This window comes from Mauremys reevesii, linkage group 6 (assembly GCF_016161935.1).
Source record: "Mauremys reevesii isolate NIE-2019 linkage group 6, ASM1616193v1, whole genome shotgun sequence".
In the NCBI taxonomy this organism is placed as follows: Eukaryota; Metazoa; Chordata; order Testudines; family Geoemydidae; genus Mauremys; species Mauremys reevesii.
The window spans coordinates 42633043-42651274 of NC_052628.1; the positions used below are offsets into that span (position 1 = coordinate 42633043).

At 42.6% G+C, this 18232-nt stretch overlaps 1 protein-coding gene across 5 annotated transcripts in view; it reads left to right on the top strand.

Annotated features, from left to right (window-relative positions):
* The window catches only part of LHFPL2 (LHFPL tetraspan subfamily member 2), a 216255-nt gene that overhangs the window by 3063 nt on the left and 194960 nt on the right, over positions 1-18232 (top strand). For 3 of the 5 annotated variants that reach the window (XM_039545954.1, XM_039545955.1, XM_039545953.1), the window contains exon 1: positions 1998-2972. The exons of 1 other annotated variant lie outside the window; for it this stretch is intronic. The gene's annotated coding sequence lies outside the window, so the exon portion shown is untranslated. Of the gene's footprint in view, positions 1-1997; positions 2973-18232 lie in introns of those variants that run through there. One more of the 5 variants, XM_039545956.1, reaches the window with a different exon arrangement.

Below are 18232 nucleotides of genomic sequence, written 5' to 3' on the forward strand. Positions count from 1 at the left end.
GTGTCTGACAATTTTGTTCTTTACAATAGTTTCAACCAATTTGCCTGGTACTGAAGTGAGGCTTACTGGTCTGCAGTTGCCAGGGTCACCTCTGGAGTCCTTTTTAAAAATTGGTGTCACATTAGATATCCTCCAGTCATTTGGTACAGAAGCTGATTTAAATGATAGGTTACAGACTACAGTTAGTAGTCCTGCAATTTCACATTTGAGTTCCTTTAGAACTCTTGGCTGAATACCATAAGGGCTTGGAGACTTATTACTGTTTGGTTTATAAATTTGGGACAGTTCCTTAGATCTGTCACCCAAAAAGAAAGGCCCAGGTTTGGGAATCTCCCTCACATCCTCAACAGTGAAGACCAATGCAAAGAATTCATTTAGTTTCTCCACAATGGCCTTATCATCTTTGAGTGCTCCTTTAGACACTCTAACTATAGTAGCATAAGTCAACCATGTAGTCTCTGTATGGTGGGTGTAAAATTTCTTTACAAAAAAGGTTTTAAGAAATAATTAGTTTTGTGCCAAACTAATCAGCAGTGAAATAGCTAATATTAGACTTGCTCTTTCTACCACTGAATCCAATGGCAAAACTCTTAACAATGCCAACTGGAGGAGGAATTAATCTAATGTTGGTATTTAAATAGTCATCGCTGTGTGTCAGGGTTAACACTATATTGAGTTACATAAGGCAGCTCATAGCTCTCTTTTTCTCTCAGCAGTCATTGGGGATATATTTATAAACATTGTCTCTTGTGTGAATGAATAATCATAGGCAAATGCTAGAATATATATATATTTACATGCACAAGTAGAACACAAATCAAGAACAGATGGGTTTTGCAGAGGTATGTTCTGTCATTTGTGCAGCAAGTCATGATTGCACAGGTGGAGGTCAGCTTGAGGATCCTTTGAAAATATGATAGCCCTGCACGGGGGTGGAGGGTGTACTGTTGTTTACACCCAAAAGGGCTTAGCATGTTGCTATGTGCACACTTAAGGAGCAATCCTGCAAACAGTCACTAGTGCAGATCTTTATTCTTGTACACAGTCTCATAGATATCAGTGGGATTCTGCAGGGTAGTAAAGGTAATCAAGAGCGCATTGTCCATTTGGGCAGGGACTAAGTCGTCTGTATCCTTTCTAATACAGAGCCCAGAACCAATGCTTAATAATAGTAGCCAAAATGCTTTGCAATATTTAATTATAAGTTACTAACAAAAAAATAAAAACCCAAAAACCTGACCAAGGAGTAGCAGGCTCGCGTACAGCACTATGGACTCTTCTGGTGTTGCTGCCTGAGGGTGCTCTGCAGCCCGAGCGAGGACACTCATTCCTTCAGTGTTATTCCAAGATAAGCATCCAGATCTGGGCCCCTAGGATTTGTCACCCTTCTCTGAGCAGCATTTGGCAGGGAAACAACCCCTCCCATTGCATTAGGCAGTGAAAGGTAGGAGGATGGGAGAGAACTCTCTGGAAAGTCCCAGCTGTGGGAGGAAGGTTTCCTCCCTCCAGGCAGCTCTCTCATGACTGATTCTCTTCAGCTGCAGCGCTTCGCTAGCACGTTGCTAGTGAGTGGGCGAGGCCGAGCCTGGGAGTCCCGAAACCCCGCGGCGCGCAGCCTTTTTCTCGGCTCCATCTGTGAACCCTTATTGTGTCTGTCTGCCTGCCAGGCTCGCTCCTCCCCGTGCGCCGCCGTCCCGCCGCGACCCCAGGGGCTCCTGGTAGCGCTACGCGTAAGCTCCTCTTGGGGGCACCCCACGTCGTTTTCTCCCCTGACCACCCTGCTGAGCCTCCCAATGAACCTGCATTTCCTCTCCGGGACACCCCATACCCCTACTACACCCCCTTTACCCTGGCACACCCCCACCCCCCCTTGTACCCCTCTACGCCCCCTTTACCCTGGCACACCCCCATGCCCCCTTGTACCCTCCTACGCCCCCTTTACCCTGGGACACCCCACCCCCATTCTACCCCTACATCCACTTTGCCCTGGGACACCCCCATCCCCTTTCTACCCCCTCACGCCCACTTTACCCTGGGACACCCCCATCCCCTTTCGACCCCCCGGGACACCCCCATCCCCTTTCTACCCCCCGGGACACCCCCTTTACCTCAGGAGAGGCTCCCTTTACCCTGGTACACCCCCTGACCCTTTCAGCGCCCCTCACTACACCCCCTTTACCCTAGGGTACCTCATCTCCCCTTCACTCCCTATTGTACACACTACCTCAGGACACCCCCATCCCCTCACTACCCTCCCTCTGCCGCTTTAGGACACCCCTTCTCTACCCCTCGACACCCTCTTTACCGTAGGACACCGCCTCTCTACCCCTAGCCCCAGTGCACCCCCTTTACCCTAGGGCACCCTCACTGCACCCTTTCCCCTCTACCTCAGGCCACTCCTGTCCCCTCTCTAGCCCCCCGTGCCACACTAGGTCACCCCCGGCATTGCACCGTCTCTAACCAAGGTCACCCCCACACCCCCTTTCAGCCCTTCTAGCTCAGGACACCCCCATCTCGCCTATGCCCCCAGGACGCCCCCTACCCCGTAATACGCCCCATCGCTTCCTCTACCCCGAGGAAACCCTTGCCCCGTTACACCTCCCGAGTCTGTCTGCGCCCCCCGCCCCTTCCCCAGCCCGGCAGGCGCGCCTGTGTCTGGCCCTGGCTGGTGGCGGCGATGGCGGAGCGGGGACGTCAGTGTAAGTGGGCCGGTCCTGGGCTGGGCAGGGCAGAGCCTCCTCCCTCCCGCTGCAGGGAAGCAGCAGGGTCCGCGCTAAGCTCCCAGCCTTGTGCCTCAGTGAATGGTCCGGGTGCGACTGGGGGGCGGGGGAGCCCGGCCGCCGGGGGGGCAAAGGCAGGGCCCGGGGAGCCGGAGTGAGAGGAGTCCCAGCTCTCCGTGCCGCCTGGCACCGGGGATTACCAGCCCGGGGAGCCTGCAGAGCCGCAGCACTGAAGTTGCAAGGGGCAGGCGGGTAAGTTGAGAAACAATTGGGATCATTTCCATTCATTGCATGTGTCTGCAGCCCTGGCAGAGGGCAGCCTGGCTGCATCACTAGCAAACCAGGGAAGAACTGGGGGTGGGGGCGACTTACGCGGCAAGCTTCCCTGCATGTGGTTTACTCTAGCCGCAAAATAGACATAGTTGGTGGTTAGAGACGGGAGTTTGGGGGCCCACGAGTTCCTGTGTGTGTGGAAACTAGAATGTTGAAAGAGACCTTGAGTGCTCGGTATTGTTGTGCGTGGGTGAGAAAGAGACAGAGGGATACAGCGATCCTGATAGTTTATAGGCTTTGGTGTATTGGAAACAGCTGCAGCACAAAAAAGGGGAGATCCCACAAACAGGTTTGGGCAGGGGCGATTGAACGAGTTAAAGCCTCTTATAACCCGTGAAACTCCTTAAAACAACAACGACCGGCAAAATTTCTCAACACTTTTCCCTAAAACTTCAGTTCACGGCTTGGGCGGAGGACCCCTTGGCATAAAACTTTACAGCTTCATACTGCTTTGTTGTAAAGCTGTATGTGAGGCTAATGCAGTGTTGCATAGGGCGCTTCTGCTCTGCTCGCTGGCTGGCTATAACGACTCTAGTCTAGCCTTGTTGCTAGAGCAGTTCCCCTTCCCTGTGTGATACATAAAGCAAGCAGATAAATCTGCCACTCGCTTTATTGCTCTGCTGCGTGCTGTCTCTCTCCAGTGTGGAAAATGACTCTGAGTACATTGTTTTCCCCTGTGATCCTTTTGGCTGTGTCAGGGGGAAGGAGCCCTTAATGTGGCACATACACTTTTGGTTGGGAATGAAAGGGCTTTCTGCAATAATAACCCAGGCTCTCCAGTATGAACTATTGTGTTTTTAAGTTTATGAATGCACAAGTAACAATATGTAAGAAATTATGTATATAGCTGGGGTTTTGGTCACTCACCCCCTAACAAAACATCTTCAAGCTGCTTTTCTTTATCCTGGTGTGTTTTTGTGGGTAATACTATGATTAAAGAAAAATCACAGTTCACACAAACTAAATTCACCCAAACAACCATTTGAAGTGTTGAATCATGTGCATTGCTATATGTTAAATAAATGAATTTACTTAAGCATATGTTTTTGATTGTTTTGTACTGCAGTATTTATTAGTTTAGGAACAGTAAAAGCCGTCTAACAGGATCACAGAAATATAATTGTCAGAGAAAGTGATGAAAATGAGAGAAGTTTCAACTGGGGTGATGGAGAAATGAGGGAGTTACAAAAACAACAATAAGGCTTATCCCCTACCCACGCTCCCTAGGCCTTTTCTGTATTTTTCATGTATCTGTTGTGTTTTACTTACATTCACCAGTCACTGATTGCAACTTCACATACATGCTTTCTTGTCTCAGAGCAACATATTGAGAACTTGATAGAGCAGCCATGAATAAAACCAGACTTTGTCTGATGTTTAATGGTGTGTTGATAACCATGCCCTGTATCAGTATTATCAGGATTCTACTTCTGCCTTGGGCACTCATTTGTAGTCACAATCCTTTCCCATGCTGTGTTTTAGAAAGCAGAGATTCATATTTCCTTTCAAAACTCACTTTCTTCCTCACCTCCGATATCTCCCTCCCCTTTGGCTTTCTAGGCTTTGGTTTAAACTAAGCTACAGGAAATGGGGGGGGGGGGAGAAGGGGGAGAAACGGGAGGAAATGGATAAAATATAAATAGCAATAAAAAGTTTTTGTTACTTTAGTTGTTCAGGAAAAACTTATTAATACATCACATGTATGAAGTGGTGTTATATTCAGTCTTAGTAATTTATACACTTAAAAGCAAACCACAAGGCGGTACTCCGACTCCCTAACACGCACATGCAGCCACATGCATTCACTCATCGTTTCTACTGTAGTGGTAAGTCTTATGTTGGGATGAGGATGAGGGGAAGAAAAAATGGGAAATAGTAATTGCTTTGATCCTTTTTCGAGTTATGGCTTGCTGTCATGGAAATTACATCTGTTGTCCCATAGTATACCAGTGTTTAACTTGTTATGATTTATTAAATGCCTCACCATTGATTCAGTGAAAACTCTTTGTGTTAGGAGCTGCCTTGGTTGTCTGTATTTTGTACTGTTGGTGCTAAACAAAAAAATAATACTGTTAAACTAGTCTTTCATTGTTTTGCAGACTACAGCACTATAGAGGTTATTTCTTAAATATTTATTACTTCTACAGGAGGATGCATTCTTTCAAAAGTCATCTGTCTTGAGGGATATCAAGAATAAACTGTTCTCACTTATCAACCCTGTATTTTCAGTTGTTTTATTTTTACTGTGTGAGGCACATCAGTATGGAACAGGGTTTCTCTACCCATGGGTTGCGACACAAAACTGGATCACCAGATTGTGTCAAAGGGTCATGTGGGGAGAGGGGAGAGTCGGGTCCTGCTCTTGAAGGGAGTGGGGTAGTTGCAGAGCCCACCCCACACTCACCCTGCAGTGGCAGCTGCTGCAGCTGTGTTCCAGTGGGGTGGTCTGGCTGGGCTGGGCTCCCCAGTACAGGTGTGGCGACCTGGTGCATGAGGATGCACGCTGCTCAGGTTTGGACCTGCTGCCCCTCTGTAGAGATGACAGCAGGCCTACCAGGCCAAATTTAAGTGAGTGGCACCGTGACCCAATGCACCGAGTCGCAATGCCACTCCATCATTGACAATTTTTAAATCAAGATTGAATACTTTCTAAAATGATATGTTTTAGGAATTATTTTGGTGAAGTTCTGTGACCTGTGATATACAGGAGGTCAGGGTAGATGACCACAATGATCCCTTCAGGCCTTGGAATCCATGAATCATACAGATTGGGTCCGGCAGAGGGGCTGGTCCAAACCTGAGCAGTGCTGTGACTCCAGAGGTTGCAACATCCGGAGCGGGAAGCTGGGCCCAGGGTTTGGGCAGGAGCTGCCTCTATAGCACACATGATACATTTATTTAGTACTTATTAAGTTAATGTATATATTGTGTAATTTATTTAGTAAACAGATTTTTTTGCACTATCACTATTTACTGGGTCATGACAGGCCATCAAGATTTACAAATGGGTCCGGAGCCAAAAAAAGTTTGAGAATCTTTGCTATAGAACAGAGGTTCTCAAATTGTGGTCTGCAGACCACCAGTGGTCCGCAAGCTCCATTCAGGTGGTCCGCAGATAGTTCCCTCTACGGTGCGCACATGGGCAGCCCCACATGAGAGAATGAAGGGCCACCCACCTAATTAGTGGAGCCGTGCAGGCGTGGCTCCACTAATTAGGTGCCTGGACCGTGGAGAAGATGCACTTGTAAGGTGAGGTGGTGGCCTTTGGGGGAATAGAGGGTAAGTGGGAGGGAGCAGTGAGGTGAGAAGAGGTGGTGGGGGGAACTTGGGACATGCAGTTCTGCGGCGGCCAGAAAGAGGTGACTTTCCCCAGCTCCAGGCCTGTGACTGCCAGGGGAGAGATGGCCCTCCTTCCCAGCCTCAGCTCTGTGGCTGATGTAATGGGGCAGAGACCCCCCCGTCCTTCCCAGCCCCAGTTCGGGAGCTGCCACAGTGGAGGAGAGAGGGCATATCCATCGCATTAGAAAGGTAAAACTACTGGTATTAAAATATGAGTGTTGTGCTTTTATTTGTAGAACAAAAAAACATTAATTATTAAGGTTTTTTTTTTTATGTAGCGCTTTTATCCAAAGCGCTTTACAATAGTTAACTAATAGTACAAACAACATTTGGAAAGATCATTAAGTGGTCTGCTGATACCCTCAGCAATTTTCAAGTGGTCCGTGGGGGGAAAAAAAAGTTTGAGAACCATTGCTAGAACATCAATGAGACCATCGTGTGATGTGTGGAAAGAAAGTCTATTCATTACCCTTTCAAAAAACAAACCCCAACCAAATTAGGTGTTAAATATTTTAACATGTTAATATGCTGCTGAACTGATTTTTGTTGAGATTGTGGAGATATGTAGGCTTTTAATAATAAAGGCAATGCTAACATTTTAAAATTAATTGTAATTTATTAAGTGGATGTAATTGTCTTAATTAATAATACACAATCACTCAAATGAAATGATTGCAGCATTGGTGGTATTACTATTCAGCTAAGTTTGTGAGTATTTCCATTATAAACTGATGAATATTAGCCTGGATATTCAAGATTTGGGGGAGGGGACTCGTCCAAAACTGTTTCTTTTGGCCATTGCTGGATGACTAAAAATTGATCATCTTAATACTGAAAAGTGGTGGGGAAAATATGTATCCACACTTACTTAACTTCATCCTTCTGTCTGTCTTATCTGTTTAGATTGTAAGCTCTTTGGAGCAGGGACTTTTCTCACTATATGTATGTACAGTACCAACCGCAACTGAGCCCTGTCTCATTTGGAGCTTATATGTGCTATTATAACTAATAAATTATAAGAGTATGAGTATTTGGTCATCTCTAGTGACTGATCTACGGAAGAGCAAAGCTTTACTGTAACTGTCAGCTAATAGAGCTGATGAGGTGGGTGAGGTAATATCTTTTATTGGACTAACTTCTGTTGGTGAGAGAGACAAGCTTTCAAGTTTACACAGAGCCCTTCTTCAGGCTTGGGAGACTTAAAGGCATCCCAGCTAAATACAAGGTGGAATTTTAGTTACTGTTTGAACTAAAGAAGAACACTATCAGTTCATGCTTTTAGCACTGAAGGTCCTAGTTTCAAACCCCCTTGATGACCAAAGTAAGAAGTAGTTGTGTGTGGGTTTTGGTTGTTTCTGTGTGCGAGACAGTTTCCCGTAACTTATTTCACTTTAGCAGTGGATTCTTGTTGTCAGTAAAGAGAATAGATTATATATAAAAAATCATGATGTTTGATTTTTATATTGATTCAGCATATAGCAGATAACAATAATTTTCTTCTAATACATGCTTATCAGTAACAGAAAAATGTTGGAATATTGTGACATCGGCTATGGCACCCGATGAAAGGGTGGTTCTCGTCACCATTATAACTTGTGCAAGTACAGAATTATTTTAAAATAGACAATACTTGACTGTTTACCCAGTCTGGTGTGGGAGTAGAGAGCTACTGCTGCAGGGGGTGAGGAGTGAGTCCTGTACTGGTGGTAGCTATGGGTCGACCACTAGCTCCATTCCCAGTACCTGGCAGATTTCTAGGTCCGCAGTCCAAGCAGCAGCAAGCTTCTGGGAGTTTTCCCCTCCAGCACCCCAAAACTGGCTCCTTACAAGGGAGGAGGAGGAGGGGGAGTCTTGTGTCTTACACAGGGAAAGCCCAAACAAAGCCGTAGGACCACTGCACTGCCCCAGCATCTCCTGGATCCAGAACTATGCAGGGGAAACACCCCCCCCCCACCCACTAGGACCCATGTTGTGCCTTATCTCTCCCTAAACGTATGGCATCTGGGAAAGAAACTGTACAGAAGAAATAGACAAGACCGGATGGACTGATCATATTTCTCCAGTTTTTACTAGATTTTTCTCTGTGCTGTAGTCACTGACTGTTTTTTGTCTTCCCAACCCCCATCCTCCAAGGGTCTCTTCACCTCAGCTTCATTCCACACTAGCCCCTAATACCATCCTCTGCTCCTTCTTCTCACCCAGTTTGTTCCCCTTACCTCTCTTTCTTTGTTTTTCCATTTAGCTAATCCCCTTTTAGCCCCCATCCCACCCCACAGTCATGGAGCTAATATTACATTTTCTGCCATCATATTGATAGCTCTGCTTCTGTGTTGAATCACTTTCCCCTACACTTTGTCTTGATCACTTAGATTTAAAGTTCCTTGGGGCATGGACTGACAACTGCTCCTGTGTTTGTACAGTACCTGGCACAATGGGATCCCAATCTTGGTTGATCCTTAATCACTACCACAATAGATACGATTAACAAACTGGATCTCTGCCTGACTCAGCTGATTTTTCTGCCACAAGGATAATTAGAGCAATCCAAGAAGCCTCTGCCTCAAACCAAGAAGCAGAGGACAGGGCTGCAATATGGAAAATTAGCATTTTAACAACAAGCATTATGTATCTTCTTTTTAAAAGAACGATAAAACCACTAATTATGGGTCTAATTTACAATTGTACAGAATTTCAGTAGAATTAAAAGTAGCACTGCCACCATTCTAAAGATTAATATAAAGGCTGTTTGTGTGCCAGAACCAGAGTTCAGGGTTTTATGTGACATCATCTTCAGCAGCTGATGTCATAATACTTAAAGCAGAGTAGAAAGTTGTATTCCCTGCTATTTAAGGTATGAGTAATGTCATTAACAGTTTCTGGGGAAACTGGGCATCCATGCCTCATCAAGTAAAGGAAGGAAAAAGAGATTTGTAATTCCAGTAGAATGTCTCTAACGTGTATATTTATGATTTGCACCTAGGAGGTCATCAACTGTGTTGCTTCATAGATTTGCAGGAGCAGAAGGGACCGTTGTGATCATCTACTGTAAAACATGTTGCTATATAACACCGGCAATAGAACTTCCCCAAAATAATGTCTAGAGCAGATCTTTTAGAAAAAAATCCGATCTTTCACTGCAGTTATCCCTTAACCATCTATTTGTTAAGCTAAATAGACTGAGCTTCTTGAGTCTATCACTATAAGGCATGTTTTCTAATCCTTTAATCACTCTCGTGGCTCTTCTCTGAATCTCTCCAATTTATCAACATCCATCTTGAATTATAGGCATCAGAACTGGACACACAAGTGCTTTTTTAGGCTGAGCACATTGCACATACCAGGGCTCCTTGTATCCCTCTATTCTCACCACTGTGCGCAACTCTCCCATCGCCCTCTATATCAGGGACTCCCTGTAAACATCTGCTCCCCCAACTCATCCTTCATGCCAGTGGCTCTGTGTGCCCCATTCCTCCCTTCCATGTCAAGGTCTCCGTCATGTTCCCCATGCTGGGGGCTGTGTGTGTGTGTCTCCTTTTTCTTGCCCCTCTAAAGTACCTTTCATTCTTCCAATTTGGAAGGTCAGGTGGATGGCTTGTGTCCTCTTTTCTCTATCCCAGTATGGAGCAGGCTTTGGGAAGGCAACGAGCTAGGAGGGAGGAAGCTCCCTCTGCTCTCCCTCTGTTTCCCCCACTGGCTGAGGATGCATCCCACAGTTGTTAAGTGTCTCGCTGCAGAGAGAGCCAAGAGCAACTTTTAAACTGCTAATTGCTCACTGTGCCAGGGGATCTGTGTGCCCCTGCCCCAGTGCCAGGGGATCTGTGTGCACCACCACCCCAGTGCCAGGGGCTCTGTGGGGTCCCTCCATTTCCTGCCTACCGCCATTCTTGTTTCTTTCCTTTCTGTCTGGGAGATAAGTCCTTCTGTATGACAATTTTTATAAATTCAACTGGGAAAAGGGCAGAGGTGAGATCAGGCATGATGTTATGCTAGAAGGTGTTAATGGCTCCATCAACTGGATTTCTGATCTATAAACGATTGCAGACCTGATTATAGCTGATGGGTCTGCTAACCACATTCCAGGGGCAGCGTGTTCCCCATTTTCCCCCTTTTGATTTTCTGATTTTCACCAAAATCAACAGGGTTCTCTCTGTTAATGCCGAGAACATTCCTGAAATTTTGGAATTGATTGGCTGTGGTGTTCAAAAGTTGTTATCACATTACATCCAAACAGAGGAATGTCACTGAGTTGACTATTGGGCTTGGCAAATCATTAAAAAAATTAGAACCCCAAAATTGTAGTGACATCCTATTTCTTTTATCAAATCCGAGGGAACTTTGAAGTCTCATATTAACATGTCACTATTACAAAATACACCACTGAACATTTACTTGAAAGTATGAATTATGATGGTGAATAATTTAAACTAGACAGTTCACTTTCTTAGAAATGTATGCCTATTTGGTAATGCCTTATCCTTGCTTTTTCATTGTTTGTTCACCTACTCTCTAATTTGTAAATTACAGCAACTCCGAATGGGTGTCCCAGTCATTAGTCAGTTTTACAATGTATTGTTTTCAGATACATTCATTTTTTAAGTATAGGAATTTTACTGTTGATTTGGGATCTTAAATATTTCTTACAATTTCATTTTGATTAATTTTTAAACAAACTCCTGACTTTTTCACTTGTATTTAGACTTCAGGAGGTCAGATATAGACAATACGCAGATGATTTTTAAGGTTTTTAGGAAGTTACTCGAATGAATCCAAGCCTCAGTCCAATGTATACAGTGCTCCCAAGGTGTTTTCATACAAGGAAGTGCTTCAAGGAAGACCAAACCCACAAAGAAAAAATAAATTGTAAATTTTCTGTGGATGCCAGATAAATGACTACAGGTATACCATAGCAGGTCCTAATTTTGAAAATATGAATATTTGCTGTTTTGTTTCACATTGAAGATATTTTAAAGGGGATAGTGATGGTGTCTGAGACTGGTCAGTCTTGACCATATGATTCTAAAAATTGACCCCATTGGTAAGTTTACACTTCTCTGTGGAAAGCAAAGGCTTGGAGGATAAATTTGGGGAGAGGCTTCCCCAATTTTCCTGATCTTCTTTTGTCAGTAGTCACAATGTCTTTTCCAGCTTAAAGCTTCATAATGATCTTGGATATCAGTTTTTGGAAGAAACCAAAAGGTTTGGACATGTTTGTGTGTACAGAGTTATACAGTGAAATTTGTTACTATTTACTTTTATTTATATGGTTTTTGAATTATTCCTCTTATTTTTTTTGAAGAGTGAAAACTAAACAAAAAGCAATATGCATAACCCTGGGAGAAACATCCTGCTGTGTAGCAACCTGCTGCCAAATCAGATATAGCCCCCTGACAAATGAACACAGGAGACATCAGCTTTCCCCCTCGTTTCAAATTATTTTGCTGACAGTACTATCCTGTGATCTGACAGATTGGAAGCATTGTTGGAGTCTTGTCTTATCTGTAATAGCTATAATTACCTTATTTTTATGTGAGATCAATACAGTTCATGAATATCTTTTTTACTACCACCTGACACATTACATGTTTCATATTTATGTATAGTTTGATAATTCAGTCAATAAGACTACTGATGGTCTGTTCCAAATAAATAATACCAATAATTAAAAAAAATCCAATTTAGTGGATTTCCAGTCTAATAGCATACTGAATTAAGTTGCATTGTATGGTCTTGGCCCTTTCACCTTGAAAGAGTACCTCTGATTCCATGCATTTCTTTAGCTCTTCTGTTAAGGCATTTTTTGGTATTTAAAAATAAACAAAATTTCTTGTGAGCTTAGTGATTGTAACCCTATTTTTTGTGCCAGACAGATGCAATTCAGGCCTAGTATGAACAAAATGGTACAGTGGTTTATCTAAAGTTGTGTTTGGAAACTACTTCAGTTTCTCTATGTAGACAAGGCCTTGGACAGCTGTCTTGGACAAATTTCATCACACAGCTTCCAAACCTGTTCTGTAGAGATCAGCTCTAAGGTGGGAGGATAATTTAGTCTTCATATTTGATCCTTCTGCAGAGATTGCTGATAGGGATGCCAATTAGTGCCATTTGTGATTGCAGCTTTTATAATATTTGTTTTCTAGGCAACAAAGTTGCTCTTAGAGCCAACTCATTTTACATATGTCAATGAATTGCTATTAGCAGGGATCATTTCTAAGGAACATTAGAAATATTGAGTCTTTTGAAAAACTCTCCCGTCCCAAAAAGCAAGCAATCAAACACTATCAAATTTGCTGAAGTGCAAGTGGTTTGGTAACGCAGTTTGCAATTCTTCATTCAGAACACCTGTCTTCAGGTGATGGCAGTACACCAGAGATAATCTTTGGTTTTTATACTTTGGCCGTTAGCACATAAACGTCCCTTTGATACAGTCTGTGCAAGATAATAGTTTGGGGGAAGGAAGTTTGCAAGGAAAAAGACATTATAAGCATAGAGGTTGTAGTTTGTTAATAACTATGTTTGTTTGTTGAGAGGTCTTTTCAGATGGGCAGAAGGAATTTTTTCTTCTAAAATCTGTTAGGTCTGAGGTTTAACAAAGAGCAATCCTTGCGTCAAACGTTTCACATGATGGTTCTTTAAATGCCATGAAATACAATACGTTTGCACTTCAAACGTAATTAGTTATTATGGCTTTTATGAGTAATGCCTACTGAGGCTGTCTAATTTCATTCAAGCTCTGTCAGTGTGGCATTTGTGTAAGGTGTTTCCCCCGATAAAATTAATTTCTTTCTGGCAGCAGGCAAGGCAATCGGTAATCTGAAATTAACTCCATCTAGTAACACTTGCCCTTCAATTGTGCACAGAAAAGATTTGGAATAATTTAATATTTACAAGAAAATTCTTGTATGAAAAATTGAATTATTGAAACCAGATTTTCATTGTGTTCCAAATGTGGCAACTCATTCTCTTGGTTTTTTAATATGTTGAGAATAATAGGGCATACTCGGATTTTGAATGCACATTTCAAGTCAGACTTCAGGGGGTTTCTTCTAGAGGTATATAAATAGAACACTTAAGTTCTGTTCTCACTGTTATGATCTCAGCCTAGTCTGTAGGCCAAATTCAACAATGTAATTGAATTATAGTTTTATGCTCAATAGAAAACGTATACAGTTCTGTATGGTTTTGTGGATTTTATCTTTCAGTAACATTCTTACTGCGATGTCCTCAGTGCAGTGGCTCTCTGGTATGGCTTACCTTACAGAAGTTAATGATAGGGGTGTTGGAACAATTTTTATTGTGGGGGTGCTGAGAGCCATTGAACCAAACTGTAAAGCTTGTATGTAATGGAAACTAGTTCAAGCAGCACCCCCAGCATCCCTAGTTCCAGCACCTATAATGAAGGCATCTATTGTTCTGTTCAGTTTAGATATTTGGGCTCACAATGGGCATAGTACACTAAGGGTATGTCCAGACTACCTGCTGTATTAGCGGGTAGTGATCGATTTATCGGGGATCGATATATTGCGTCTCGTCTAGACGCGATATATCGATGCCCGAACGCGCTCCCGTCAACTCCGGAACTCCACCAGAGTGAGCGGCGGTAGTGGAGTCAACGGGGGAGCCGTGGCCTTCGATCCCGCACCATGAGGACGGGAGGTAAGTTGAAATAAGATACGTCAACTTCAGCTACAGTATTTCCATAGCTGAAGTTGCATATCTTACACTGATCACCCCCTCCCCCCCAGTGTATACCAGGCCTAAGACAGTTGGAATGCAAACTTTCCCAATGGTCACCCAACTGATTGCTCTGTGAGGTGCGAGGTAATTTAGCAGAGGCTGCCATTTTTGCTGTAGTGTGTATGGTGTTTTATGCTGTGTATACACGTATATCTAATCATTAGTCATAACTGTAACTGCATAAAGTTAGCACAATTGCCTTCATCCAGTGCTTAACAGCTAGATGACACAAACACAATTACACAATAGCTCTGACAGCTGGAAGTAGAGCTTGCCTTTCATTTTAGCAAAATGTGGAGACCTAGAACTGAGCTCAGGGCAAGACTGGAACATGGCTGGGTAAAGGTGGCTTAGAGCTAACCTTGTACTCTTCTGCTGATCTGGGGGCCAACAAAACCCAGTTCAGTCACACAATGAAGCATCCTTAGGGATGTTCTCACTTAAACTTGGTTATTTGTGTATCAAAAGGATTTGTTCCAGCAGCTGTGGGTCACAAGACCAGTGTTTCCCTACCTTTTCTGGTTTAAGAGGACTTGGAATGGGGATGGGGATCCCAAGTTGCAAAGCAAGTGCAGCTTGTGCCTTGAGAATCTGCAGGCCTGCTTGTATCATCAGTCAGAGTGAGAAATTGCTAATTCATATCCAATCTTTTTAGTGTTTTAGGCTTAGTTTGCGGTTTTGTTTGTTTACTAGGTAATCTGCTTTGATCTGTTTGCTATCACTTATAGTCACTTAAAATCTATGTGTTGTAGTTTAATAAACTTGTTTTATGTTTTAATCTAAACCAGTGTGCCTTTGACTTTTTGACTGAAATGTCTGGGGAAAATCTTAGCTTGGTTAACACAAGTGCATTGTGCATATTCCTCTCCATATTGAGGGAGAGGTGAACTGAATAATAAATTCATGCTGGTCGGGGTTTTGGCCAGGGCAGGATGGTACAGCTCTGTGGTCTTAGGCTGGGGAGCTGGGGGTTATTTTGGCTGTAGCCTCTCTGTTGTTGGCTCATCCCAAAGCCTGCATGCACCTGCAGCTTGGTGTGTCCCTGCCTGTGTGAATGCTGTTGGGAGCGTAGGACTGGCAGCAGTCTATAGCCTGTCAAAGCAGCACAGTGCTGAGAGTGAGTCCAGATTCGTGAGTCAGAGGGCTCAGAGGTACCCCAGTTCCAGGTGGCATCTCAGGGGCAAACCTGTCACAACAAGTTTCCATTGATCTGAAAGATTGCATAGTCTCTACTGGCATTGCCCATAATAGGAATAAGATGTCTCTCTCAAAATGGTAGAAACGTCTTGGGTGGGACTGCAGTCCTTTACATCATTTTGGGTGGTTTTATAATATGAACAGAAGTACAAACTTCACTCAGAATTATTAAAAAAAAATTGTAATAGTAAAAACTACACCATGCAAATAAAACAGTAGCATTAGTTTAACACTGATTGAGAAACGAAGCAATCAAAAGTTACAAAATGTGCAGCGTTAAGGTTACAAAGTCAACCTTAACTCTGATTCTTCCTCATATACTTCCAAATGTGACCAGTGCTTATGGGCATTTCCCTATGTGGTCTTTTTGTACTCGAGATACTTTCTTGAATCATTGTGTGATAGAAGAAGATAATTGACAGACCTAATTACAAATTCTGTAGGGATTTATGCTGTAGAGAAGTACCACCAAACGATATACCGTAGTTTGTCTGTTTAAACAATGCTATCTGGTAATCTGCTTTGCTTCTTAATTCCTTCTAGGCAACATGGACCCATCTGGCATGAGTTTTTGTGTGTGTGTGTGTGTGTGTGTGTGTGTGCGTGCGTGTGCGCATAAGATCTTGGTCTTGAGAATGAGTGATCAACTTTAGTGTTTGAAGCGGGAGGCATGAGCATTTATTGAATTGCCTATATATCTTAAAAGCCCAAAATAATGAATTCTAATCTCATTAGATTAAATATAATTTAATATGTTTAAAAGGTGCTTATTTAACAGCCCTGGTAATTGAAGTCCTGTTTATCTAAAGAACTGGAAAAGCACAGGAGCAGCAGTGTTTTTCCATCAACATGACTCAACCTTGCTGTGAAAGGATTATCTCTAGGGATGAAAGGATAGTTCAGTCTCCTTAGCCTCTCTTGAGTTAGCAAACAAGCATGTCAATTATGTTACTGGTTTCTGTGGTGGGGATACTTGTGCATTGAAGACTACACAGTAACTACAATGCTCATTTCACCAACAGCGGTTTAGCTATTAGTAATTTTCAGGGCTAGATTTGAACTAGCAACCCAGAGGTGTAAGGCTCTGTGTTTCATTACCAGTTGTCCCTTGAGGCATCCAGCCTCCACCCTTTATTTTCTTTTAAGCAATTCCATTCCTAATTATAGCCTTAAATTTAAAAAATAATCTTGACAATGGCTGGCTATAGCTTTCAAGACAAAATTTAAATCAAAGTTGACTACAAGTAGAGAAGAGAGACAGCTGGAACTGATGCTTTTCACGGAGATTCTGTTTACGGGGTAAGAGAGAAGGTCACATTACCAGATGGGGAATCCTAGTGCAAAATACCTTTCTCAGCATGTAGATCACTTGCTTTAATCCAGCCATGAAAGTCAAAGAGCTATAATCTGGGTTTGAACAAATGTACCTGATTGCTAGATTAGGGTAGATTAGGGGAAGCGGTCCCCACAAGAGTTTTGGGGTAATCCTCTGTAGAGATGCCTACCCTCTTTCCTCTTCAGGTACTTCCAGCGGATTCCTAATAGGGAGCTGTTGGACTCCATCTTTCTCTGTTTTAGTTGCTCAAATACCACAGTGATGAGAGTCATATTTGAAGCTGAAGAGAAAAAGATGATTTTGTATTTCAGATAAAATACAGCTTGGTTAATTAAACTTTATCAAAATCTCCCTGTAGTTTTATTTGTATAGGGTATTTTTCATTTCCTGCCCAAAACTGCTATATAGTATTGCTATTTTAAATAGCTGGCTGTATTCCACCCCAGAGATAATTGCATTTCAGTGGTGCTAAAGTGATCATATATAACTCATAGCTGTCTTGCGTGCACACTGAGACTTATTTAATAATTTTTTTATAAAGCACTTTCAGATTTTTGTGCTAAACAAGTACATTTTATTATGTATTAAAGGGTGAAACCACTGAACTATTGAGAGTTTGAGCGTATCCTTTTAATACTGAGATGGGGGAGTTACTCAAAGGGGACATCCAGTATTGTTATCAGTTTGTATTTAAATTGCCAGAGATAATATCCTACTGATGCCAACTTATAAAATACAGATTTCAGTGAGGAAAACTGTAATTTTGTGCATCTCTCTTTGAATTGTTAAGGTTGCAAGAATCAATCTGTTTAGAGTTAAGGATTCAGGGTAATGTCGGCAAAAAGTTGTACTTTATGAGCCAAATGCCTCCGAATCATTTTCTTTATAATTTAAGACAGAAGTACTTGTAACAAAAAAACCCCAACCCCGTGAACATTTGTCTGTCTCCTGCCAGTTGGCATCAGCTGAAAATTATATTTCGTTTCAGCCATACTAAACTCCAAAAGAAATAATGCAAGTTGTCTCATTAAGAAAATGTCATTATGCTTATAATCCTGACATGGTTGTGTTAATTTATATTCTCCATCCCTTGTGTGAAATCTTATTTAATATGGAAGTCTCTCCTCTTTTATTTTGTCCCCCTTCTTACATTTCAGATATTTCTTAATTCATTTTCATGTCAGTATATATATGTGGAATTCTCTGAAGTTCAACCCTACAGAGCAATGACAAAGTCTCTCACATACCTGTGTTGTGGTGGGGAGGTGGAATATGGAGAGTAGCGCATTGTGTCAGTGCTACTACTGCAGAGGTGTATTTGCTGGATTCATTTAAGTTGCTTGCACACTTTGTTTCTCTATCATACATGAGTTTACTTTGCTTGTGGCCTCTTTAGCAGCTGTGGAAATTAAACTCTCTATTATTAGAACAATAGGCTATTTACAGCTTTCTTAACATCCGAAAGCCTCCTCTACTTCTGAATTACCAAATAAACAGGTGTTTGCGGTGTAGTTGTAGCAGTGTTGGTCCCAAGATATTAGAGAGAAAAGGTGGGTGAGGTAATATCTTTTAT